This window comes from Macrobrachium nipponense, chromosome 35 (genome assembly GCF_015104395.2).
Source record: "Macrobrachium nipponense isolate FS-2020 chromosome 35, ASM1510439v2, whole genome shotgun sequence".
NCBI classification, from domain to species: domain Eukaryota; kingdom Metazoa; phylum Arthropoda; class Malacostraca; order Decapoda; family Palaemonidae; genus Macrobrachium; species Macrobrachium nipponense.
The window spans coordinates 46,386,797-46,404,496 of record NC_061096.1 but is presented as its reverse complement, the minus strand read 5'-3'; the positions used below and the strand labels follow the sequence as shown (position 1 = coordinate 46,404,496).

General features: G+C 39.7%; 1 long non-coding RNA gene across 1 annotated transcript in view; it reads left to right on the top strand.

Moving 5' to 3' along the window:
• The window catches only part of LOC135208736 (uncharacterized), a 35,678-nt gene extending 18,052 nt beyond the window's left edge, over window positions 1-17,626 (top strand). The window contains exons 4-8 of the long non-coding RNA XR_010313211.1: window positions 15,470-15,541; window positions 15,807-15,927; window positions 16,081-16,137; window positions 16,313-16,384; window positions 17,169-17,626. This is a non-coding gene — a long non-coding RNA (uncharacterized LOC135208736). The remainder of the gene's footprint in view (window positions 1-15,469; window positions 15,542-15,806; window positions 15,928-16,080; window positions 16,138-16,312; window positions 16,385-17,168) is intronic.
• Window positions 17,627-17,700: the final 74 nt, after the last annotated feature.

Below are 17,700 nucleotides of genomic sequence, written 5' to 3'. Positions count from 1 at the left end.
TTCCCTCGAAAGATGAAAATGAGGTTTTATATGTTTTTGTATACTATAAAATTACGATTTTAGTGCATCATTATATTTCTGCATGTGACAGGTCTAAAATCAATGAGAAAATGCATAATTTACTATATATAGAGTTGCATTATCATTGACGTCCTAAGTATGTGAAAAAAACGTTTGTTGGAAGTTTGTGAAGCACTCACCTAAAAAATGCCTTCATGAGCCTGAGATGAACAGCGTATTTGAAGCTCACGAACGTTCGCTTCCGGGGGGGTACCCTCCTGAAGGAGCCAAAATCATTGTGAAAACTTATGGTGCTGTGCCTAGACCAAAATACATTACTCTAAATTGAAAAACTTTGTTCCCAAAAACGAAACTCATGTACGTACTTACTGTAATCCATCTTGATGGGAATGTGAAAATATTCATCCTGTATATCTATCGATACCATCCAATTCATTCACTGAATGGAAGCTAGAACTGAGTGTACTGACTCTATGGAAAACTTTTTTCAGCCTTACAAAGGCATTTAATCTGGAGACATCCAGCTGGATCCTCTGGAGGATCCTCGGAATGTCTCCTAAGGTCTATAAGGTTTAACTGAATTTCGTCCGAAATGAGAAACTTTCACTGAAGTAGAGGGCCTAGGATGAGGAGGAGGAAGATTGGGCGACTGAGCCGTAGCTATTAAAGATTGCGTTTCTGTCTTTTCTACTTCCTGTAAGGTAGATGGTAAAGCTTCAGAGTTCAATATTTTATCCAATTAAGACTGAAAAAGACAGCAGCCTTCTGTGAATCTGTCAGACTTGGCAAGCTAAGGATACGTACAACTGTTCTGTCTCAACAGACAATAAAATCCAAAACTTTCTTGTCTGGAGCAGAGTCCTGAGGAAGCAAGGAAGACAATGAGTAAAAGTGCAATGTCTTTTTCCATTAGGTCGTTGGTGAAGGACTCACATGCAAATTGGATCCTGATTTATTATATAATATACTAGTTTGAAGGTAAAACCACATAACATTTGAACGGTGGCTAGGTCTTTGAATTTTTGGGAAAAGTTGTCTTTAGAGAAAGTTATTGAGGCCACCAATGGCATTGTAATTTTGTTTTTTCAATTAATTATCATTGCGATGTAGATATTCAATATATACAGTTTGTGCAGAGCTTGGCTCCTCTCATTTGTACAGGGGATATTATGTTTTGAATTGATCAGTAGCTTTTCCGTCTGCAGTTTTAGCTTCATTTGTGTTTTGTTGGGAAGCTTGGAGGTATGTACTCATGGTTGAGTATAGGTACTAGCTGCATATCCATCACTGGCTCTGCTGGGTTTTGGTACAGTAACCTTACCCTCCCGCTGAAGTGGGCATCCTCCAAAGAGACCTCAGTATCTTCATGATGAAGTTCTCATACCCCAGTGACAATCAAGGTGGCAGTATAATAGCTGGTTGAATGGTTTCACTAGGTAAGCAAACATTTATTTGTACATATTTGTACTGTATTAATTAACCTTTAAAGGGCCTGCTGATTTTGACTTTTCTCACCTCCGTGTTAGCAACATTCACTTCAGGGTGTGATGTCCCTGCCTACATGAGTTAGGGTAGAAGAGACTTTATCTTTGGCATGAAACTCTTTTAGGAGGGCACTTGGAAATCAAACCATGGGGTAGAAGGGACGACCCTTTCATTTTGGTAGGCAATCCTTCTAAGAGAAGGTTCTTGAATAAAAACCTTGTTCTGCAACCTTGGTCTGTGCCATAGCCATTGTACCATGGCCTTCCATGGTCTTGGGTTTGAGTTTCCTTGCCTGAGGATACAGTCAGGCATTTATCCTCATTTTCGTTCATGTTTTTTCAAAGTGTGTAGGACAGGCTGATGAGAAAGCAAAAGATGCTTGTTGGATTATTAGGAAAGTTTTTGGGACCATATTGACAAATAAAGCAAAGGCAGATGGTGCCAGGTGGAAATAAATAAGGATATACAAACAAAATTCCTTAATACTAATTTATTCTATATCTGAACAAAAACAATAGAATTTTGGTCTCTTCATAACTCAAGGTTGCCAAAATTATTAGAATGTAAAAGTATATATGGTATAGTATACATGAAATACAAACAATGAAATTTTTGTTCTTAGGAAAATACTAAAGAATTTCTCAGGAAAATATTCCACTTTCACACCTCACATACACTCAAACTCACATCCAAACCAACAAAAAATAACCCATTACTGTGTATATATCACAATAAATCACCTTGTCCTTTACAACATTAGGGACTAAGTACTTGTCCTTTACAACATTAGGGACTAAGTACAGACAACACAATACATATTCAAAATAAATCACTTTGTCCTCTACAACATTAGAGAATTCATTCACTCTTGTTAACTGAAACTTGCCAACTACTTACATGAAAATGCGCAGTACAGTCAAGAAAATTCTAATACCAATTTTGATTTTGCTTAAATCACGAGGGTCAATGTTTATGATAGCCTGTTGTAGCTTGGAATCTGGATTACTTTAGCATGGCCTGGGCACAATATGGTAGTACACGTATGAAAAGCCGGATCAACACTTGCTAGTTCCATGACTTTACATTAACAAGTTATTCTAGTTATAAAGTGGTCTGTAACACACTACTGCCACGTGTGATAAACCTCATGACACAATACTGTACTTTCTTTGCCAAGTCCAAAGCAGTATAATATCCAATCCTGCTTGTTGCTCCTGTCAGAATTACAAATTTACTACAAACTATATTCTTGCATCAACTTACTGTTCCACTGTTCCATAAGATACCCAGTATACTCAGTGTCCACAACACCTCGCTAAAACATGCTACTTTCTTTTAGATCCATCCACAGACGGGGAGAAGTTAGACTCCCATAACGGACAGAAGAAAAGAACAAACTTTAATAACACTCACAACTATAAAACAAAAATAGATAGATAAAAAATACTTTCAAATAAGGAAATATTAGACTTTTTCATACAAACCAGCTCACAAACCCATTGCCTTTAATTACAACCTATTACTTCCCTTTTACTGACAAAGTAAACTTCATTTCCCTTTCTGTATAATAATAATAAAAAAAAGGAAAAACAAACAAACAACTTCAAAATGCCTTTTTTTTTTTACTTATATTTTTCCTTCTGAGTGTTTATTTCTAAACCCATCCTGGCTGTTCTCCCCCAGTTGTTTTGGCAAGCCTGACAGATTTCTATTGCCTCACAAAGTGTGCTGGCCCCACTTGTTGACCAATTGCTTCCAGCACACTTTTGAATAACATGGTGACATTTACTTATACGTATCTACTGTTGTAAATAACTAAGCAGTTAAATGACAGAAACAAGGAAATGGTGCTGCAGCTCTACACATTAATAGTTACACCTCATCTTGAATATGCAGTACAGTTTTGGTCACTTACACTAAGAAAGGGCATAAATAGGCTTGAAGGGGTACAGGCAAGAGGCACAAAGTTAATTCCATCCATCAGGCAAATAGGTTACCAAAGACGACGAGAGAGCCTGAACATGTATGACTCAGAACAGCTAATAGAAACATTTAAAATACTGAAAGGCATCAAAAGTAGAAAGTAACCCTTTCATATTGAACGGAAACCAAACAAGAAATAATGGATGGAAACTAGACCTTGTAAACAGCAACAGTGTGGAAGAGTTTAAGAGAAAGCTAGACAAAATCGTTGACACAATAAGTGAATAGTAAAACCTGCTCCTAGGAATAATAAGAATAAGTGAGGCATCCTAATCCTTGTAACTATCTCCCTCTCTCTCTTATGGAACTTGGAAGTTTGCTGCACAGTGGTTCTCTCTCTCTCTCATGGAAGTATGCTGCATAGTGGTTCTCTCTCCCTCTCTCTCATGGAACTATATACTGCACAGTGGTTCTCTCTCTCTCTCTCTTGGAAGTATACTGCACACTTCTCTCTCTCTCTCAGAAGTATGTTGTACATTGGTTCTCTCTCTCTTAGAAGTATGCTGCACAGTTGCTCTCTCTCTCTCTCTGGAAGTATGCTGTACAATGGTTCTCTCTCTTGGAAGTATGCTGCACAATGGTTGTAGCTCTCTCATGGAAGTATGCTGCACAGTAGTTCCACTTCTCTCTTTCTGTCTCATGGAAATATGCTCCATATTGGTTTCAGCTCTCTCTCTCTCTCTCTCTCTCTCTCTCTCTCATAGATACTTTTCCCCAAATTTTGATTCATGTTTAATCTGTTACTCAACTCTATTGAACATTTTTATTATAAGGTTTTCGGTTATTTCCGTTAGAATATTGATATAATTATATTTATATAATTGTCGTTATCCTTCTGTTGTTCTGGTTAACTAGTCTCCTGGTAGTCAAGTAAACAGGTTCATCTTTAACTGGTCAGACTCCCCTCACAGTCTGGTTCAATCCAGCTTTCTCTTTCCTGTGACTAAAATTAATGAGTTTTTGTATTTTTCTTTTTGAACCATTTGTCTTCAACTGCTCTTGTGTGGTAGTCATTGATTTATTTGGCTCTTGTGAGTATTTTTGAGTTTTCATATGTAGTCGTATATCGCAATAGAGGCTTTATGAACTTTGGTTTTTTTGTGTAAAAAACTGTATGAAGCAGAATTCCGCTTCCTGTCAACTGGGTTCAGTGTTTAACAAGTCAAACTTTCCTTAGTGTTTTGTTCATTCTGGTTCTCTCCTTTGATTGAAGTTGCGGTACTATTTTACAATAGTTCCAACTCATTATATAATAATTATAGTATTATAGATGGATTTAGCATAAAAAAATAGTAAATTTTGTCTCTGAACATTTTTTTTGGGAAATTCACGATATCCGAGATATGAATGTATATATAATCACCATCCTCGAAAAATTTCTAATTGGTTTTTTTTATGCATGACACTTACCTGGCAGGTATATATATAGCTTATCCTCTTGACGCACTGGCAGAATTTCAAAACTCGCTGCAACCGCTAGTACACTGGTAGTTCAGGTGATGGCCACCCCGTTCCCGTGGCGCTGGTACTTGGAACTATTCCCGTTTTCCTCAGATTTTCTCTGCCAGCCGAACCGGCAACATCGTTGTTGGTTCTCTGTTAGAATTTCCTGCTCGTTGACTGACTTTTTGGATATTGGTATCGTATTCACGAAGTTAGCGTGGCAATCGCATTTTGTTTGGATTTTGATTTAGTATGTCTGATTCAGGAAGTATGTTTAGAGTTTGTGTGAAAGAAGGGTGTAAGGTGAGACTGCCGAAATCATCGGTAGATCCACATACTATTTGTAAGAAGTGTCGGGAGTTTGTATGTACGTGGGACAATAGGTGCAATGAATGTCAGTGTCTGAATGAGAAAGAGTGGAAGGCTCTTATGAAGTATGTTGAGAGATTAGAAAAAGATCGGGTTAGAAGATCTGTCTCTAGGAGTGAGAGATCGGGATCTTCGAGTAAGCCTTTGAATGAATCTTTGCATGTGTCTTCTCCAGCTCATTCACATGTAGACGTAGCACCTTCCCCTCAGGTTTCTCCTGCGCCCGTTGCTGTATCTGAGGATACTACTGATCCACAAATCGTGAAAGTGTTCGCTGCCCTTGCGTCCATGGGAGATCAAATTAAACGATTAACAGACAAAGTGGAAGTGTTCGGTGACAGTGTTGTGGAGGGGGCGCCTGATCGTCCCTCTCGTGCTCCTAGACCGAGACCTCTGTCAAGCTCCCAGACCCAAGGGAGAAGGCATGTCGACAGTCGAAGGGAGGCGAGAGGGGTTTACTCGCGATCAGTCGTCCCTTCAGGCAGTCCTGTTGTTTCCCAGGCTGCAGCAGTACGCGATACTGGGAAGTGCCGTTATTCTTCGGATAGTTCGGCGTCAGGAAGGGAGTAGGCGTTTCGCGGAAGTATCGCGTCCTCTCAAGAGGTCATACTTTCCGTCCTCATCACAGGATGAAAGGGCTGTTGACCAAGAAGGGTGGAGTAGCCCTGAGATTTTTTTCATCGGAGGATGAAGAAATTATCCCTATCAAAAGGAAGAGGATTTCTCGTCAGTTGGAAGTTACTAGCGGTGCGATGAGAGGTGTTTCTCCGCTTAGAGGAACTCCTCTGCGTAGACCGCAGGTTCGCTCACCTCTCCGTGTTAGCCCGGTGCGTCCTCGATCTCCTCATCATCAGGAGTCTCGTAAGGAAGCGGAGACGAAGGAAGTTCTGCGGGACATGCAGCAGTGATTGTACAATCATGGGAGAAGCCCGAACAACCTTCGGTTAGACGTAAGGACTCGTCTCTCCCGGTTAAGTCCTCCAAGAGGACGCAGGACGTGCAACGCAAGCCAGGACGCAGTGCATCCCTTAAGAAGGACGAAGCAGTGCAGGACGCAGGACGCAAGAGGAAGAGTGATGGACGCATGGTGGACGCATACGTTCAGGAGGACGCAGGACGCAGGCGGCAGCAAGTCGAAACTTTTTCTCGACAAGGAAGAGAGGAGTTTTACAAGGAGACAGCGCCGCATTCGCTCTCTAAGCAGGCTCTGCATAAGGAGTCCGCTTTGGAGAGTCATCAGGATCTTGGTTTTCAAGATATTTCTTCGCAGGAGGAAGAATTTGTGGAGAGTGCGGAAGAGGACAAGAATGTGGAAGCTCCTTCTTCGGACTACAAGACTAACAGAGTGCCTTCTTTCTTTGTTTGAAGGAGATTTTCAACCTTCAGGCCCGCCATCGCCTTTGTCTCAATTTTCGAAGACGAAGACAGCCAAGAAATCGTCTTTTTTGAAAATGACTTTGTCTATTTCGGCCAAGAAAGCCCTTCAACGCGTAAATGAGTGGTTGAAGGAGAAGAGAGAGTCGGGGAAGACTTCTTTTGCCTTTCCTCCGGCCAAGTTGGCTTCTAAGTCTGGTGTTTGGTATGCTACAGGGGAAAGTCTTGGCCTGGGAGTTCCTGCCTCCTCCCAGGGAGACTTTTCCAACATAGTGGACAGCTCCCATAGACATGCTTTACATTCAGCCAAAGTGTGGTGGACTTCGTCAGAGTTCGACCATTTACTCAAAGGTATCTTTCGGACTTTTGAGGTGTTTAATTTTCTTGACTGGTCGTTGGGGGCCCTGGCTCGGACTTCGGAGATGGAAGATTCGTCAGAATCCGAGTTGCGAGAGTATCATGTCCTGTATGGATAAAGCCTTGAGAGATGGAGCTAATGAATTGGCTTCACTTTTTACAGCAGGCGTTTTGAAGAAAAGACATCTTTTGTGCTCGTTCGCTGCTAAAGGAGTCTCGAACGCGCAAAAGTCGGAGTTGATGTTCTCTCCGCTTTCAGGACAGCTCTTCCCTCAGGATATCATTAAGGACATCTCGCTCTCCCTCACTCAGAAGGCTACTCAGGATCTTCTTACGTCTTCTGTAAGGAAGTATTTACCTTCTAATGTAATGAAGAAGACCCCGAAGGATACAAAGACATCACAGCAGCCCTTTCGGGGTAGGACTTTTTCCCGACCAGCATTTAGAGGGAAAAGAGTTCCAGCCAAAAGAGGTTCGAAAACCTCAACCAAGCAATGAGTCAGAAGTCCTCCAGACTTGTGTGGGGGCCAGACTTTTAGACTTCTGGGAAGTCTGGCAAAGCAAAGGAGCGGATCCTTGGTCTGTAAAGGTAGCGAAGGAAGGATACAAGATCCCCTTTCTCAAGAAACCACCTCTCGCTACAGCTCCGAGAGCCCTAGGGGCTCATTACATCGATTTAGAGAAGAGAGAGGCTCTTTGGCATCAAGTTGTCAGCATGTTAGAAAAGGGGGCCATAGAACCGGTTCTGGATCACGAATCCCCAGGTTTTTACAACCGTCTGTTTCTAGTACCGAAGTCATCAGGAGGTTGGAGGCCAGTACTGGACGTAAGTCAGCTAAACTTGTTCGTAGAAAGACCAAGTTTACGATGGAGACGAACGATTCAGTACTGGCAGCGGTACGACCAGGGGACTGGATGGTAACGCTGGACCTTCAGGATGCGTACTTCCATATTCCGATTCACCCAAGGTCCAGGAAATATTTGAGATTCGTGATCCAGGACAGGATTTATCAATTCAAAGCCCTTTGCTTCGGTCTGTGCACGGCTCCTCAAATTTTTACAAGAATGATGTCGAATGTGGCGAAGTGGCTTCATTGGTTAGGAGTCAGAGTCTCTCTCTACCTCGACGATTGGCTCATAAGAGCACAATCAAAACAGCAATGTCTGGAGGGCACGAACATCACATTGGAGTTAACTCAGCAACTGGGTCTGATGGTAAACCTGAAAAAGTCACGGTTGATCCCCTCTCAGGAGCTAGTTTATTTGGGGATTCTGATATCCTCAGTGACTTTTCGGGCTTTTCCGTCACCCGAAAGGCAGACCATGTGCCTGCGGAAAGTGCAAGAATTCCTATTGAAAGACCAATGCTCGGCGAGAGAGTGGATGAGCCTGCTGGGGACACTCTCTTCGTTAGAGCGGTTCATTTCACTAGGGAGACTTCACATGAGGCCCTTACAGTTCTCTCTGAACGAAGTCTGGCCAAGAAGATCGCAACCAGATTCCTTCCGGTTTCCAATTCCTTCAAAGATAAAGGAGGAATTAAGTGGTGGCTAGCAGAGGAACCCAGACCGGATATTATTTCCGACGCGTCAGACGCAGGCTGGGGAGCGAGGCTGGGCCCTCGGGAGGAGTCAGGCCTTTGGAACGAAGAAGAAAAGGCATGGCACATAAACAGGAAGGAACTGATGGCGATCTTCTTGGCTCTGAAAGCGTTCAGACCGTGGATCAGCGGCAAAGTGGTGCAGATCAACGCGGACAATACCACAGCTCTGGCATATATACGAAAACAAGGAGGAACCCACTCGTTGTCCCTTTGCAACTTGGCGAAGGAGATTCTTCTGTGGTCGCAGAGAGAAAACGTCACCCTGCTCACCAGGTTCATTCAAGGAGAGAAGAACGTCAGAGCGGATCTGTTGAGCAGGGACGGACAAGTGCTTTCCACGGAGTGGATGTTGCATCTTCAAGTATGCCAGAGACTGTGGAAGCTCTGGGGCACACCAGTAGTGGATCTTTTCGCTACCGCAGCGACGAAGAGGTTACCGAACTATTGTTCTCCAATCCCGGACCCTCTTGCAGTCGCAGTCGATGCCTTCCTACTAGATTGGACGGGTCTAGATGCGTATGCTTTTCCCCCGTTCAAGATTTTAGGAAGGGTAATGAAAAAATTCAGAGAAAGTCGAGGAACAAGGCTGACTCTGATAGCCCCATACTGGCCGGCCCAAACGTGGTTCACAGAGGTACTGGAATGGACAGTGGATTCTCCGAGAAGTCTACCCACGAGAGTAGATCTTCTCAAACAACCCCACTTCGACAGGTTCCACAAGAACACCCTCGCTCTGGGTCTGACTGCGTTCAGACTATCGAAAGACTTGTCAGAGCGAGGGGGTTTTTGTAGAGAAGCAGCGAAGGCAGTTGCAAGAGCACGAAGGCCATCAACTATCAAAGTGTACCAGTCGAAGTGGGAGAACTTCCGTAAATGGTGTAAGAATCGGAAGATTTCTTCATCCAGTACCTCTGTGACACAAATTGCAGATTTCCTTCTATACCTGAAGAAGGAACTGGGTTTGGCTAATCAGACAATTAAAGGTTATAAGTGTATGTTGTCTGCAGTGTTTAGACACAGAGGTTTAGATCTGTCCAACGACGCAGATCTTAGAGATCTTCTCAGATCTTTTAATACAAAGAAGGATCGACTTTGCAGAACTCCTTCTTGGAATTTGGATGTCGTTCTCAAGTTCTTGGAAACGGATAGGTTTGAACCTATGGGCAGTTCGTCTTTGCGAGAGCTAACGAAGAAGACTATTTTCTTAGTAGCCTTAGCTACAGCTAAAAGGATTAGCGAGCTGCAGGCTATTGACAAGCAAGTAGGTTGGAAGCACAACAAAGCAGTTTGTTCTTTTCAACAGGAGTTCTTAGCAAAGAATGAGAATCCTTTGCATCCGTGGCCAAGATCATTTGAGATTGAAGGACTGGCTGATCTAGTAGGTCAAGAACAAGAAAGGGTTCTTTGCCCAGTAAGAGCCTTACGGTTTTACGTAGAAAGAACAAGAAGCATTAGGGGGACTTCATGTTCTCTGTGGTGCTCTGTTAAAGATCCTACTAGACCTATGTCTAAAAATGCGATGGCTTTCTTTGTAAGAGAAGTCATTAAAGAAGCTCATTTACTTTGTTAGGAAGAATGCTTCGGCTTGATTAAGGTTAAAGCTCATGAGGTGAGAGCAGTAGCTACGTCCTTAGCATTCAGGAAATATTTAGCCCTCAAGGACATATAGATTCGACGTTTTGGAGGACAAACTCTGTGTTTGCCTCTCATTACCTTAGAGACGTGAAGACAACTTTTGATAATTGTCAAACGCTAGGCCCGTATGTATCCTCAGGTACAGTACTGGGCAAAGGAGTTTCCACCCCATAACCTAATAACATGCTAGGTTTTTATTTTAATTAGTTTATAGTGTTTTTTATGGTTGTCTGAGAAGGTTAATACCAGCTCAGTTTTTGGTGTAGTGTTTATTATTGTATGTGTGTGTGGTTCAGGTGACTAACTTTCCTAGCATGAATGCCTGTGGTAAATGAGGGCTAGGGTTCTCTGTCAGCAGATTGGTCATGTCCAGTTGTCAGACCCTTGTTGTTAGCTTTCTCAACAAACAGGTCACATCCTAGTTGAGAGCTACTAAGGTTTAGCAGGCTAAGAGGCAGGACCTACGAAGTCAGCTACCTTAGCAGGTAAGGAACTTAATAAATAATTTTAAAAATTTAGTTAATTTTTGAATTATGACGATGTTGCTGTCTGTGACCCACCTCCAAATGTGTCAATCAGCTATATATATACCTGCCAGGTAAGTGTCATGCATAAAAATGATATTGTTATGATACAATAAAGTTTTATGCATACTTACCTGGCAGGTATATATAATTAAATTCCCACCCTCCTCCCCTCAGGAGACAGGGGTTTTCAGAGAAAATCTGAGGAAAACAAAAACGGAATAGCCAGCGCCACGGGAACGGGGTGGCCATCACCTGAACTACCAGTGTACTAGCGGTTGCCGCGAGTTTTGAAATTCTGCCAGTGCGTCAAGAGGATAAGCTATATATATACCTGCCAGGTAAGTATGCATAAAACTTTATTGTATCATAACAATATCATGTTTACATTAATGCGTACAGTTTGTGCTCTGATGCGAGATTGTTTGTTTGTGTAGAACTGCATTGTGGTTCTGATGCGAATTTTTCCCTCTTAAAATTGCATTGTGGGTAGTTACGTGTTACGTCTAGGAGTCACGTGATCTGGTGAAAATCTTACAGGTGTCAGACATTTTCTCTTGTCATTTGGTTCGTCTTTCATAGAGAGAATGTGTGTATAGTCTGTGTTTGTCTTGTAACGAGTATTTTCGCTTAATTCACGAATCACGATATCTATGAAAATGGAAAAAAATGTATTTTTTTTTTTTTTCTTTTAAAGACTTCATGGAATGTTACCTGCAGAAGTACAGTATTTGAAGTGTAATAAGCATTGTAAACTTAGAAAGGATAAAAACCTTCTGCGCTGTAACTACCTGTTCAAATTCTGACAATTAAGACAAAGAAAATATCGTAATTTTACTATGAGTAGTCGGAAAGGCACCTTTTTAGATAGTTAAATTGCCAGTATGGAAATTGCTGATTTTTTTTTGCTAGTTAAGTGAATTTTGGAAATATCGCCCTATTGTTAATTGTTAAATATTTGAATATCATCAAAGACCAGTATTGATTGGAGAAGTATTTGCAGTAAGGTGAACCAGTTGTGGTACAATTATCAGGAGCCTATCGGTGGTGTTGACGTTGAAGTCGAAATAGATGAAACTAGGCTAATTACTCGTAGCAAATACCATAAAGGTCGCCACTTTCCCAGTGTTGGTTGTTTGGTGGTTATGAGTGAACATAAAAAAAATTCTTTTTCCAGGCATTAATTGGTAGATATAAGCCCGTATTCCGCAGCGAACTAGACTTGCAGTTGAGGTTATTCTATAGAATTTTACCTCCTGTCCAAGAATTTAAAGTAATAATTATAAATGAACGATCATGGCGAGATATTAAAGGAATGAATTAAAAGTCCTGGTATTAAAAAAGGGTTATTGAAACAATATCTTGCTAGGTATATATTAAGCACTACCAAGATTCAGTTTTACACGTTTTTTACGTGAAGCTGCTAAATTATATTCACATTGTCTGATAACAACGAGGACAACCATCTTATTCTGGATATTACCTTTTTTTCTAACTAGAAGGAAAATATCACATTCAGTAACTAATTACACAACTGGTAAATTTTCACGACAGTTCCAACTCAGTTTTTCCCAAAGTAATTATGTATTTTCATGTGTTTTGAAGGATTATGATAGTAGTACACTGAGGAAATGAGTGTTTTTTGAGTTATCATACACTCTTACTATATCCAACAAGGTTGGGGACCCCTTGGGAATGCGAGGTTTTGTGTGGGATAAATCACAGAGACAAAATGGCATTTGAATTAATGAATAAAATGGGGTAAAAATCATAGCATACCTACCAGAAAGGCAATGTAGCCTAGTGCACTGGAACCTAACTTCCCCAATCTTAAGAGGGTGGCGGAACTCCTTATCCACAATCTTAAAAGATTCTCGGCAAGCTGGTATATACTGGCAAGCTGTAAGGTAATTCCATAGGAAAGGGGCGCTCCTGTTTGTGTGTTAAACAGCTTAAAATCCTAAGATAACACTATCTATGCTTCAGTATCATTAATAAATGAGGAAAACTATTATATATAACTACCAACAATCTTGGGGGACCACAGGTGGGAACTGGGGGTTTAGTAGTCAGTTTTTGCACATTTCCGATTTCAGTTTTGGCGTGGCGGAACAGCGCTTCGCGCCTTATCTGCATTTTGAAACATTCCTGGTAAGCACGTTTGTTCTGGCAAGTGGGAATTTTTGCGCTGTGCGCGCTCGCCACAGAGGTTACAGGGTCTTAGCTGTTCTGTATGTACGGCGATGTCACGCGTTTTTATAATAAAATAAGGTTTTGTATATACTTAGCCAATACCGTAATTACATGACTGAGCCCTCCCTCCCTCTCCTCTGATTGAAATTATGCATAAAACAGAATGAGGTAATTAGCCAAGTCGTTCCTAATATTGCAGTTAGGGGTCGGCACTGTATACCTACACTGAGCAATTGAAGCACTACCCATGATACGATTTTATGCTGCCGTTATGTAGAAACTATAGCTATATAATTACTGGGTAAGTATATCCAAACCTTATTTTATTGTAAAAATATCATAATTGAAATTGAGGTAAAATGATTAAAATAATATGTATGTAGCTAAAAGTGCTCAAGGTACTTTTGTGTGGGATTGTGTTGGGCCTAAATATATACCCTTAGTTAAAAGGACTTATTCCTAAAGCAGTAATAATAACAACAATAATAATAATAATACAGTATTTATGTTCATAATTTTATCATAACAATAGTAATAATATTTCCTTCGGGTGATTAACCCTTTAACGCTGATTGGAACGTATTAAACTTCGACGAAATTTTTTTTTTTAAATTCGCGGAAAAATAGTTATAGGCCTACTAGACAAAAAGTTTTGAATAACACGCCTTGGGGGATGCTGGGAGCTCACGGATCAAGCTGTTGTTTTGTTTACAATCATTACCCAGGCGCGCAAGCGCGAATTTCTTTCTTGCACTAAAAAGCATCAAGCGACACATCTCGGAAGTTATTTCGTCACTTGACATAATTTTTGCACCGTTTTATATTAGCTGTTACATAGTTTTATATATATTCATGTAGAATACAACAAAAAACAACTCATGGTTGTAGCTTTTAAAAGTTTTGAAATATTTTCATATAAATAACGATGTGCCAAAATTTCAACCTTTGGTAAACTTTGACTCTACCGAAATGGTCGAAAAACACAATTGTAAGCTAAAACTCTTATATTCTAATAATATTCTATCATTTACCTTCATTTTACAACAAATTGAAAGTCTCTAGCACAATATTTCGATTTATGGCGAATTTATGAAAAAAAACTTTCCTTACGTCCGCGCGGAAACTTCCGAAAAAATCAATTTTTTTCGTTCGATTGTCGTAATGTCTGCAGTTTTTATATTAGCCGTTACATAAAGTTTTATATGGAAATATGTGCAACTTCATGTAGAATGCAACTAAAAACAACCCATGGTTGTAGCTTTTATCAGTTTGGAATATTTTCATATGAATAACGATGTGCCAAAATTTCAACCTTCGGTCAACTTTGACTCGACCGAAATGGTAAAAAAAATGCAATTGTAAGCTAAAACTATTACATTCTGGTAATATTCAATCATTTACCTTCATTTTGCAACAACTTGGAAGTATCTAGCACATTATTTCGATTTATGGTGAATTTATGAAAAAAAAACTTTCCTTACGTCCGCGCGGTAACTCTTCCGAAAAAATCATAACGTCCGATTGTCGTAATGTTTGCACCATTTTAAATTAGCCGTTACATAAAGTTTTATATGTGAAAATGTGCACAATTTCATATAGAACACAACGAAAAACAACCCATGGTTGTAGTTTTATAAGTTTTGAAATATTTTCATATAAATAACGATAAATAGAAAAAATTCGACCTTCGGTCAACTTTCACTCGACCGAAATGGTCGAAAACTGCAATTGTAAGCTACAACACTTACAGTCTAGTAATATTCAATCAATTACCTTCATTTTCCAACAAACGAGAAGTCTCTAGCACAATATTTTGATTTATGGTGAATTTTTAAAATTTTTATTTTACGTCCGCGCGTTACGAATTCATGCATCATATTGTGATAATATTTTCTCTGTGTTGCTTTGATCGTTTTACAATTTGTTATATACCAAAATCTTCGCAATTTAGTGTACAATACAACGAAAATATAATTAACTCATTAACTTAAGCCGTTTTGCTCACAGCGCGATTTGTATACAATGATATATGAAATTTTTGTTCGGGCTCTCATATATTCCAATATATATATATATGATAATGATATTTTTTTCATTTCTGATGGTTGCACACTAAACTTCAGGCAATGACAATAAAAAGAGCCAAACATGAATACTTAATATAATTAAGCGTGCTGTGATTTTTTGAAAAAAACTTTTTTTTCCGCTTCGGAGCTCACTCGCGAACGCCGCCGGCATACGGGAGACACTTGAGGAAATACCGGCTCGGCGTTTAAGGGGTAAGGTAGGTCACAAAGACGGCTCATCCTTCTTGAAGCAGAAAAATCTTGGTAACGTATTCTTTGCATGTTGAGTCTTAATTCCATTTAAGAGTAGATTTTCAACCCCCGATCAGGAGGTTTTAAGTTTTAAGTTACATGCAACATCAAGTATGTAACTTATACAAGGACAAAACTGTATTAATGTACTTTTTATTTCACAGATTGAGCAAAGACAATTACCTGGTGAGTATGAGAATGAGGCCGACCTGAGATGTATCTGCTGTTGCAGGGAGGTAGGTTGCCATTATCTTTCCTTCCTCAGTTCTAATCTGAGGAATTGGTTCAAGTAGAAACTCAGGAACAAGATAGTTCAAGTAACATCTCAAATAACTAAATTTTGTAAGCTTATTTTAAGCCAACTTGGGAACAAGATAATTTAATTAACATCTCAAATAATTAAATTTTGTAGGCTTATTTTAATCAGCTGTTATCAGAATGTTATACATATTTTTTTTTTTGTATGGTGTTTTCCGTTGCATGGAACCTGTGGTTATTCAGCAACGGGACCAACGGCTTTGCATGACCTCCGAATCACGTCGAGAGTGAACTTCTATCACCAGAAATACACATCTCTCACTCCTCAATGGAATGGCCGAGAATCGAACCCGCGACCACCGAGGTGAGAAGCAAACACCAAACCAACCACGCCACTGAGGCGCTTTCAGAAAGGTTTTGATTTTTCCGAGTAGGACAGTTACAAGTACAATACCAGAATCACATTTTAAATGAAATATTTCTGCCAAGACTGATCATTGTTCCTGTTATTTCACAGGATAAGATGAAGGGGTTTCTGCTGTCTTTTACGTAGTCTTCGTTTTATGTATTTAAGGTAAGTTATCATCATCATGACATTTTTGGTAAAATTGGGCTTGTAAATTGACTTGGAAGAACCTCACAGGACAATGAAAGAACTTTGTTACTCAGAAAGATAAGTTTTTATGTGATTGTCATAGTATAAAAACATTATAAATTTATGCCAAGACTGATTATCCTTTATATTTCAGATAAAGATTGGAAGAAACCCCAGGTGGCTCATAATAATTGGCCTTGTTTGAGCTTCATACCTTAACTTCCAGGTAAGTTGGGATCATATTAAAAATTATTGGTAAATTTCTAAGATCTTCTTTGATGGGCTTTGCATGTGAGAATTTCCCTTATATCTTTTTCATCTGTGCTGTTCTTAAAAAAGATCTTTCTTGTCGAGTTGGCTGTCTTACCTTCTGCCCCTCTTGTCATTCCTGTTGATTTCCAGGCTGGCAACTTTCCTGGGAGCCCCTAATATTTTCCTTTCTACATCTGTTTACTGTCTTTTGTAGCCTTTTTATGTCGCGGATGTTCATTACTGCAGTAGCATGATATTGATGGTAGTCACTCTTTTCTAATAAGCTTTTCCCGAGTCTGGTTTCTTGCAGTTTCCTGCAATGACAGAGTATGCAATGTTTGCTAGCTTTTCTACACAGCACTGAAATCTAGGTTCTCTCTCATTTAAGGAATTTCCAGTGTTACAGCAGAAAAATATTAAGTAAATTTTCTTATGGAATCTACAAAGTGATTTGCATTTCTCCATATTTCCTTGAAATATTCTCTCGCACATTTTTATATGTACATATCTTACTTTCTTGGTAGAAATTTGCATTTCTCTCTCTCTCTCTCTCTATCTCTCATTTAAGGAATTTCCAGTGTTGCAGCAGAAAAATATTAAGTAAATTTCCTTGAAATATTCTCTGATAAAAATATGTACATATCTTACTTTCTTGTTCTCCATCTCGTGTAATTTCAGTGAAACTTTCAATGCAATGATGTAGTAAGGCTTGAAATGTTGTGGTAATGCTTTAATAATTATATCTTTCTCATTTACAGGTTGATCCTGAAGGTACAACCCAGAGAGAGAGTAAGAAACTCTGGTGATAAGTGGTGATACAACCCAGAGAGAGCGCAAGGAACTCTGGTGATATCAAGTTTGTAATACAACCGGGGGAGAGCGAGGAATTCTGGTGATGGTACAACCTGGGGCGAGAGAGGAAATCTGGTGATGGTACAGCCGAGAGAGAGCGAGGAATTCTGGTGATATCAAGTGAATGACGAGAGCAAAAGGATCTCCTGTAACCTTCAAGATCTCTAAATAAGAGGCTGGTAACGTAGGGCAGTAAAACAAAAAAAACTTATCTGGATGTCTCAATTTATACACAAATATAAATTTATTCCTTTTTTATAACAATTTTTTTTTTTTTTTGGCAGGCTAGGGTTGAGTTTGGGATTTGGAATGGACCCCTATTTTTATGCTCCTAGATTTGTATAAATAAATGATTTAACTTTCATAGATACTTAAATGATCCTGATATAAATAATGGTATATTTGATTAGTATGAGAGAGAGTTCACCTAGATATATG